Below are 10,308 nucleotides of genomic sequence, written 5' to 3' on the forward strand. Positions count from 1 at the left end.
TGCACGCACCGCACTAGTATATTGCCTTGCAGCACAAGTTGAGGGTGTACACTGTATATACAGTCAGCCATCGCTCACACTAACACCCCACTAATACGGTCAGTGAGCGTTGAAAAGAGGCAAAAGCAAGAGCAAAAAAGCGGCAAGTACGCAACGATAGGGACAGCATTGATGACGATAGCTACAGCTATGGTTGGCTTTGGCTACGAGGAACGCATACCAAAGTGCTCGTTACACATATACAATGCATTTGTACAGTATACATGTATATGTGTGAGTGTATAGAGTCACTGTCATCGACATTGTTAAAAAATAAGCGAGTGAGAGTCCATTACAAGGCGTTGAGCGCAACGAATAAGGTGCAAAAGAAATTCGGTGAGAAGAGACAATATTGTCAGAACAATTTACTTAGACTACATTAATGGCAGCAGTGGTGGCAATCAAGGCTGCCGTTTAAAATGCATAGACAAAAAATTTAGTATTGTTTGACAAACATTGTTTACTATTATAGCAGGTTTTTTTCACACTTATTTCAGTACTTTTTGCCGTTAAAAATATTATAATGTTTTCAAAAACTTCTTCACTAACTGTCAACTACATAGGTTAGTTTTTATCTTGGTGACTCCTAACACAGAAAAATGAATCAGTGGGGCTGAACATTGCACAAATCAGACGGGGGAGCTCTCTAAAGTTAATAGCTTACAAATAGTACAAAAACAAAATTCTGTGGTATTTTAACTTTAATCAGTCTTTATTTACATATATCGATCAAAACCATATAACGTAGCATACTCAAGCTGCACAAATTATATCACAAAGTTAAATGTTATAACAAATTAATAGCAATGTTGTGTAGAAAATATTGCTGACAATTTTGAATGCTGCCGAGTTGACAGTCTTTGGTCGGATAAAAATGCCGGTCCGTTCCGGTTACGTAGACTGTCGTAGAAACGGCTTTAAAGATACCTTCACAGAAGTGGTAAATTTTTATAAACTATAATCTAAGGAAATAATATTAATAAAACAAGCATTGCAGAGTAATAATAGAAATGAAAATTCGTTGGTTCCAAGACTTAAGTAAAATTTTTCAAACCTTAAAAATCAAATTAGAAAAAAAATATTAATGCAATATCACAAATATTAAATATTTATATTTTTTATTGTTACAGTCGTTTTTTACTTAGTACTTAACTTCACGTAGTGTATTACTTAGAAAATGAAAAAGTGAAACAATATCGAATACTTTCAACATTTGCTGTGATATAATATTTACCGGCAAAGCGGCAACACTGGTGATCACTGCATCGACGTCAAGACCGATGTCAACGACTGAAGCAACAGCGGCAAACAAATCTATGCTATAATTCACCAACAATAATAACAATGTAGATGTGCAGCCGGCGTCGTTGTTGCAGTGAACAAAACTTCAAGTTAAAATCAGGTAATGCAAGTCAAGCGTCTTTAGGCCATTTGCCATTTGGTTGTCTACAACTGTAGGTCTCTAAATGCGCATGCTGGTCGCCGAACGTTCCTTAGTAAATAGAAGTGTTAAACGCTTTATTTATTTTTTAATTGATTTTCATTTTGCTTAAAATTATTTATATATAAGTTTTTCAATAATGAAATATTTATTATATACTATGTACTTTAAAAATATTTAATATACCTTAAAATAATGTACAGCGTATTTCTTGCTTGGAAGACTTTGTGAAAATGTTAAGATTATGGTATTTACTATAGTTTTGTTTGCTTACATAATATATTGTCGTAGATTTATATTTATACAAAAAGCTAATGAACATAATATCTAAACGCAAATTAGCATTTAAACATATTTTCATCATTATGTAAATTTAAAGAAAATTGAATAAAAGTTTCAGCTCACAGACTCAAGTATTTATAGGTAATAAAGAGTCAAATTAATCTGTTCCAATGATGAGTAAATTATAAAAAGTTTGTTGTTTTCATAAATTTAAGGCAAGTGCTTTCATACAAAAGCAAATTTGCCAGAAAGAAATAAAATATGCTAAAAAAAATATGCCAGAAATTCTCTGCAGAGCAAAAAATCATTTATTATATTATATATTATATATAAAATAGAAAAATATGCCAGAAATTCACTGTCAAACAAAAAATCATATATTATATACATACGTTTATTGTTTAAAGAAATCTTGATGTCGTCATTTTGTTTGTATTTACATAAAAACGATAGCGCACTAGAAGGGAGGCGAAAAAAGTTAACTTGTACAATGTTTGTGTTTAAATTTCATGACGAGGTATTTATTACTGGAATTTGTGAAAACTAAAATGTTTCAGACTTCCATATTCCAATAAATCAAAGCCTCTTCAAATGACTATACCATATATAATACATACATACATAAATAATCTACAATTCGTTTTAGAGACAGTGGTAGTAAGTATAATATGAAATACAACGGCAGCATAAAACTCTATGAATCGCATAACTTCTAATAGTAAGTTTAACTATTAAGTTTGATATTCGATGTGACTATGTATCTCATTAACGGCTTTGTTTGACACTTGCCTATTATATACATATATGGTACATAAGTATGTACAAAGGAAACAACGCGACTGTATTCATTACTCACCGATTGTACTCTCGCTACCTCTTTCATGAGCGCATTCCCATAAAAATAAAAAATAAAATGAATAACTTGAAAAAAAATGGAATGGAAGAGATGTAAAAGTGATATTTTGACTCAAAAACCAAAACCAAAAAAAAACAATAAATATTAAAAGAATGCAGCCTAAGAGTAACGAATGTGATGTCATAATTTTGGCGAGCAAAAGTAGCAGACGTAGAAAAATAGTTGAATGTGCAGATTTGTATATTTAAAATTATATATGAAAATATAAAGTAAGTTAAAATGAAGTGATCAGTGCAGAGAAATCGTGAAAGAAGCGTTTTTCACTGTTCTATCCTCATCATTCATCCTCTTAATAAGTAATTATGTTGGCAACAGTTAATTAAAACTTACTCAAGTATTTTTTTCGATCCATTCTTCCACTCGTTACATTAAAAAACTTTCAAGTAATGAACTAAGTATATCTCACGACTACGCGATTACCACCTAGTTTGAGTATTTGTTTACAAATTGGATGAAAATTTTACAGCCATCATCGTTACTCGCACATTGCAATCTTGTCTTTGCCATTTTTGGTTGCAGCCTATGACAGGATTAAATTGTATTTGAATGTCCGCTTAGTAGCGCATACATTTGATATTTAAACCAGGGATCATGGGATGTCCAACTGTTTCCAGCGTGAGAACGCCTCAAAATTAGCGTTTTTTATAACATTTTCCATTGTAGCCAAATCGGTCAAATTACTAATTTTTGGGAATTTAAATTAATATACCCAATATTTATTAAGATTAATTATTATTATACATGTATCCGTTATACATTAAAACAATTTATTTTTGAACTTTAAATACTTAATCAAAAGGACTGAAAAGAGTTGGGCATCCCATTATCCCTGGTGTAGCCGATTGCAAATGTTCTCATACATACAAAATTTAAATGGTCCAGCGATCGTAGAGTGAACATATTGCTGAATTCTGAGCGCGTTGTTTGCTGGTCTCTAAGAACTGAGAACCTAACTAGTGTTGCCTCTTCAGGTATATTCAGTTTATATTCAGCCTATGTGCAGCTGTTTACTCAGGCTATGTGTAACTTTTTTCTCTGTTTTGAATACGAGTGAAAAATTATCAATGGTGTAAACGAGTTTTACAATTTGCTGCGCCAACTGGAATGTAAAATTTTGACAACAGAAATTCATAACAAACGCATTTTCGTTGTTTGTTTTATTGACAGATTTCAAAAAGCCCAATGCTATTGACTTTTTGTCATTCTTTTTATGCTAAATAACTCATATAATAAATATTATCTGTCCTCGATTCGAAATATCTTCGCGCTGCTCTCTTGTCAAAATCTAAATGTAAAAGCAAAAACAAAAATATGGGCTTGAATTCGTTCAAGAGAGCATGCGGATGAGATAAGTTGTGTTACAGCTAGCTACAATGCTACTAAGTTTTGGTTTGTATATTTTAGGCCAGTTTTACCATTGTGAATGACTTAAATGACAAATTATTCTCAAAAATAAAAAATAAAATATTTATTTTTTCGGTTTTTAAGGACTGAAGACTACATAAATTATAATTCATTAAAATCCGAAGAAATTGAGATAACACGCCTCACGCCGGTAAAGTTATGGACCTGTTCAATTAATTTCTTGGAAGGTTCAGAGATGCTCAAATCTTTTGGGCGCCCTTAGTATGGCCTTAGCATGGATGTTAATGAAAGCGCCTTCTATGTACAATATATTTTTCAATCTCTGTTTCCACGAGCTAAGTGCTGTTTCTGTAGATTTTCCTTTTGAATACGCATGCTGCGAAACTGCCATCTACAATAGTATAGTGTGTTCGATTCGCTTCTCTCCGACGCTTGGCGAATCGAAGACAGCTATAATTAATTGAAATACAAATAATATTTTGTATAAAGCCTTTGAGAAAGAAGTTTTTTCTCAAGACATACAAATTATATATATTGTGATCGATTTTTAAAATGGTGACTGAAATCTTTGAACTGAAAATCCTTGTGTTTATTCTTTCATACATTTTTAATGTCATCAAACCTGTGTATCTAGTAATAAATAAGTTATTAAAAAAAATAATCTTCTAAAATTTGTTTTATATGCAGAGCTGCTCGATTCAGCGACAATAATTTTTTGCTGCTCATTTGGGTATGAAATATCGTTACCAAATATTTTCGTATGCCTGAACTGAATCGTTGGAAAATATTTGACTAGTATGTGTAGAAATTTCGCAAGCATTGATCTGCTTTTCTCACAAACCACTAAAGCTATTTCAATTTTGCTGGGGACAAGTTTCCCCAGCTCCTCCTCATACGCTGTGATCTCTCCATATAATAGTTATGTTGAAAACCACTAAGTGGGATAACTCAATAAAATAAATACACCATAGACATTAAATTTTACACCTGAGTTGGTACGGAAGAGCTTCATAGGAAACTGTATCAAAATTGGTGTGGCACAGCGCACTTTTGGGTGAAATCTAATGCATCAGCAAGCAACTCCAGAGTTAGCGAAACACCGATCAAAGCCTCAACCTTGTTTCGCATATCGGCCAACGTCTTGGCAATAGCGAGTGTTCTCTGTAAAAAGCGACTTGACTTCTACTGTGTGCCAGGTCACAAAGGCATCGAGGGAAATGATATAGTGAACGAGAGTGAAGAGTGGTATATGAATGTCATTCGAAAACGTGCTTGATAATCCATGTCATACAATGATCTGGACAGGAGCACGGTAAGGGAGGTCAAAACGCGATGGAATGATCTACTGCAAAAATGCAAAAGTCATGAGTAAAGTGGTAGATCGGACATATACAAAATGGGGCTGAAGAAGACTGCAGGAAAAGTTAAGAGCAAGACACCAGGGAAACAATGAAGCGTATCTTGTGCACTTGTCCCGAATTGGCAAGGCGAGAATAAGCTAGTCTAACCTAACCTAATATATCAGGAGATACTTTAAGCTGGAAAAAAAATGCGTATCCTATGTAACAAAATTTTAAATTCCGTATGATTCTTTTATTTTACAGTAAATAAATCAAGAACTAATAAAGATATCGGAAATACTGCCTTTAAGGTGTGCTATAACACATGAAATTTAAAATCAAAATCGGACCGTGATTCTTCAACCCCGGATACTGAACATTTGGAGCATATTTCCTATGGCAGAAATTATCGGCAAATCTGTGAGGTATGGTACTGTAATGCAAGGAGAATCCTTTTCTGATACTAATTTATCTTTAAGTCAATATCTAGTATACACTTTTTCGAATTTCCGGTTGACCTTATATCATATATATTGGTCAACTATATGTTTTCTAAGTGAAACTCAGTGAGCATTTTTCTTTAGAATTGACTTTGATAGCGGTGAATATATTAGGTATCTTAATGAAATTGAGAAAGCATCTTTTTCTGGAAATGATACGTCGTGGTAACAGCATTGGATCAAATCGGATCTTCCCTAGCCCCATATACCTAATATAAGGACTTCAGACTTCGGGTTGGCTTTATTCCGTATATATCGGTCACTATATAAAATATGTGTATATGTTTTTCGTTATTTTAACAAACTGTATCTTGAATATGTGTCAGCTTTCTTCTTATAATTGCGTTGAAACATGTTTTCGAGTATATTTGAGTAATGAAAAATCAGTTCAGATCCTCGCCTAATCCCAATATACCCGATACAGTATTTGTCTTTCCAGCTGACTTTTAATATCTTATGTTATAGTGCTATGATACTAGTTGTAAAGTAGATTTTAATATAATGATTTAATCGCTGGGTTTGTATGTATACAGCTCTCTTGTTGATACACAGCTAATCCAATATGTGGGTTTAGTGATGTACGCTGTTAAGATAACACATTGAAAACGTGTTATATTTTGTGAACCCTTAAAATATAGAGAAAGTTGAGACAAAACTTGTAGAGGAATTTCTGGAAGAAGCTTAAACCATTTACAGATCCATAGTAAAAACCGAGAACTGAGAAGGCATTGATAACAACTTTCGCAGTGACGATCAGAAAATTTTTTAAAATCCAAAAAGACTGTAAATGTTAGAATACTTTTGGATAGTCCATTATTTAGCAACTTTTAACGATAACCTGAAGGAATATTTAATTATACAAATAGAAAGCATATAACTCGACACATGCTGCACAATAATATAGTAGTTTATATCACCTAATGTTTGTTTGTAATACCTTATCTAGAAGACAATTATGAGATTTTATATTATCAAAATTTGGGTGGATGCCCCAGACCTCTGTACAAAATAATGTATAGGCTTCATACTTTTCTGCAAAGTTAATATTATAGAAGCATTAACTGCCCACCAAATTTCATCAATTATATTATATAATACAAGTATATAATTATCGCCCATTGAAAAACATTTGTATACTCGAATGGGAACATAGGCAATATCTATATTAAAAGGTTAGTGGAAGTCAGAATTTTCACAAAATCGATTTACATTTTCTTAAATAATAATACTTTTGAAATATTCTCTAAAAAGTTTAGGTAAATCCGACAAATACTTTTCAAGTTATTCCATAATTAGCAAAGGGCTCTCGGACGCTCTGGAACGTTCGTATTAAGCTTTAAATGCATTTTTCTCAAACTAAGTTTTTTGAACTGGAGACTACTGTAGCTCGAAAATCGCTCGGTAGATATCAATGAAATTTATACAGATTCTTAAAAATAAATGAAAAACAAGAAAGAAATTTTTTTTATTTCCATTTTTTACAATCCATCAACGGTTGGTTTCATCCCGAAAATTTGGAAAAAAAATTCCTGAAGCCGCCATTTTGTTAACTAAAAATTGTTAAAAAAAAATGTTTCGACCAGACACTACATTATCTATTTAACAATTTTTTTGTCCGATTGATTTTAAAGGAATCTTCAAGTATTAGTGATGGTCTCTGCAAGGACCTGCGGTTTGCAGCCTTACGTTTAAAATTATTATTATTATACCCTGAACATGGTGTATTAAGTTTGCCACGAAGTTTGTGGCACCCAGAAGGAAACGGCGGAGACTCTATAAAATATTTGTGTATATCATGATGAGTAGAGTTGATTTAGCCATGTATGTCTGTATATACGAGAACTAGTCCTTCAGTTTTTAAGCTATAGATCTGAAATTTTGCACGTGTCCTTTTCTCACTAAGAAGCTGCTCATTTGTCGTAACGGCCGATATCCGACCACTATAACATATAGCTGGCATACAAACTGAACAATCGGAATCAAGTGCTTGTATGGGAAATTTTTTATTTGACGTAATATCTTTATGAAATTTGTCATGAGTTATTTCCAAAAGCAACAATTCAATATCCAAAAATATTAGTCAGATCGGATCATATAGCATATAGCTGCCATATTAACTGAACGATCGAAATAAAGTGCTTGCATGAAAAACTCTTTCATTTGACAAGGTATCTTCACAAAATGAGGCATAGATTATTGTCTAAGGAGACAATGTAATATTTTAAGAAATTGTTCAGATCAGATAACTGTAGCATATAGCTGCCATATTAACTGAACGATCGGAATTAAGTGCTTGTATGGATAACTCTTTCATTTGACGAGGTATCTTCACGAAATTAGGCATAAGTTGTCTAAAGCAACAATGTAATCTTTGAAGAAATTGTTCAGAGCAGATAACTATATCATAAAGCTGCCATACAAATTGAACGATCGGAATCAAGTTCTTGTAAGGAACCTTTGCACCTGTGAAGAGTATTATAGGCTCAGTTAACGCTTTTACTTGTTTTTTTTTCAAGTTTCTGTCTAGTTATGCCGAAACCTTATTTAATGCTGTTCAAAACATGTAAAATTTCTGCCTTTAATAAAGCAGACCTGGAAGCATATAGAAAAGCAAAACAAGAATTCAGGAAGTTAGCGAAGTTTAAGAAACGTCAAGCAAATAAAAAGAATCTGGACAAATTAGCAACCACTAAAGACTCCAGGGAATTTTGGAACGCCATAAGAGAGTCTAGAGCATGGAAACCACAAGATAATCCAATTATCATGGAGTCTTGGGAACTGTTTTATAGTACAAACCTCGCTCCAAAGGTTCCAGATGATACATAATTCTTCGGAGTTGATCATCCCGTAATGCATTATGAGTTTACAATGGAAGAACTAAACAAGGTATTTGCTCGAGTAAAAGCAATAGGGCCTGATAAAGTCCAAAATGAATTTCTGAAAAATTTGCCATATAATTGGAAGTTGTTTAAATAAAATCCTGAAAGAAGAGACTTCACCGGCTGACTGGTTCTCCACTCTACCAGCATTAATTCTCAAGAAAGGAGACAAACTTGATCATCAGAACTATTGCGGTATTGCTCTCGTGAACCACCTGGCAAAATTACTCACTGGCCTGAGCAATAACCGCCCTACTAAATGGATAGAAGATAACAAGATCATTCCTGAGTCTCAATCGGGATTCAGAGCAGGTCGGGGATGTCTGGATAATTTATTTACGTTGCAAGCTGCTCTTAACAGTCGTCTTCGTCAAAAAAAAGCGCTTCAGTATCTGCATTTTGTGGACTTTAGGAGAGCGTTTGACTCGGTGAATCATCGGCTACTCTGGGAAAAATTATTCATGGCTGGATATAGCGCTAAACTTATCCGGCTTCTGAGGAATATTTACAGCTCTGCACATTTTAAACTAAGAAGAAATAATCGAACTTTTCAGAATTTTAATATCAACGAAGGAGTGCTTCAGGGAGAACTACTCAGCCCATTACTATTCCTAAACGTCATTGCCGACTTGGAGACGTTCCTGAGAGAAAATAAGTGTGAAGGTACGAACATCGACGGGTTGATGGATATTCTTCAGCTGTGATGATTTGGTTTTGCTGGCCTCGTCAGCTGTAGACCTTCAAAGGAAAATTGAGCTTCTTTCACAGTATTGTCAAAAATCAAACCAAAAATCAGTTACAAGTCAACATCTCAAAAACCAAGGTTCTCGTCTGTGGACGTGATGGTAAACTACCCGGTAACACGCACTTTTTTCAGTGGCAAGGAACTGGAAATCGCTAATACATATGTTTACCTGGATCTAAAAATTTCCTCGGCAAAATTCAGTCGGACACAGCTGACACGGCAATACCAAAAGCAAAAATGGCAATTAATGCTGCTCAATCCACTCTTATAACATCAAAAACTGATTCATTCGAATGTATCGCTAAGTTATTCAACAGCACTATTGCAGCCATTTTACTTTATGCTGCTCCAATCTGGTTATTGAAATACTTGGAGCTGGTAGAGCAAGTCCAGACTGACTTTTTTAAGAGATAATTTGGACTACCAAGAAACACAGAAGATGATCTAATCAGGATTGAGCTCGGTAAATTGCCTCTCGCGCTGCAAATTGTTAAGGCAACTTGGCAGTGGATTATAAATATCCTAGAAATGGATAATAGTCGATACCCGTTAATTGCGCTCAAAAAACTAAAGGTACTAAACAACAATACAAGCTCAAAACATAACTGGCTAACTACCGTATTTATGCTCATCAAGCTGATCACCCCAGAACTCATTACAGCACTGGAAAGTCTCGATCCGGAAAGATGGAAAGCCTTTATGCACTATTTTTTGAATAAATACAAAGATTATTTACTGCAACAAGACCTGGATAGAGCTTCAAACGCTTATTACCTTCAACTAAGAGTCCAAAGACCTCTG

General features: G+C 33.8%; 2 long non-coding RNA genes across 3 annotated transcripts; one reads left to right on the forward strand and one right to left on the reverse strand.

Moving 5' to 3' along the window:
• The first annotated feature begins 235 nt into the window (after positions 1–235).
• On the forward strand, positions 236–1,953 carry LOC118680794 (uncharacterized). 2 transcript variants are annotated; one of them, XR_011397343.1, is made up of 2 exons: positions 236–375; positions 1,170–1,953. It is a non-coding gene; the product is annotated as an uncharacterized lncRNA (long non-coding RNA). The 2 variants fall into 2 exon arrangements; XR_004976384.2 differs by having other exon boundaries at positions 352–979.
• On the reverse strand, positions 1,470–5,675 carry LOC138858112 (uncharacterized). The gene is made up of 4 exons (XR_011397344.1): positions 3,543–5,675; positions 3,009–3,198; positions 2,155–2,219; positions 1,470–1,531 (listed from the first exon to the last, which is right to left on the reverse strand). It is a non-coding gene; the product is annotated as an uncharacterized lncRNA (long non-coding RNA).
• Positions 5,676–10,308: the final 4,633 nt, after the last annotated feature.

The sequence above is a fragment of the Bactrocera oleae genome, chromosome X, assembly GCF_042242935.1.
Source record: "Bactrocera oleae isolate idBacOlea1 chromosome X, idBacOlea1, whole genome shotgun sequence".
Lineage (NCBI taxonomy): Eukaryota > Metazoa > Arthropoda > Insecta > Diptera > Tephritidae > Bactrocera > Bactrocera oleae.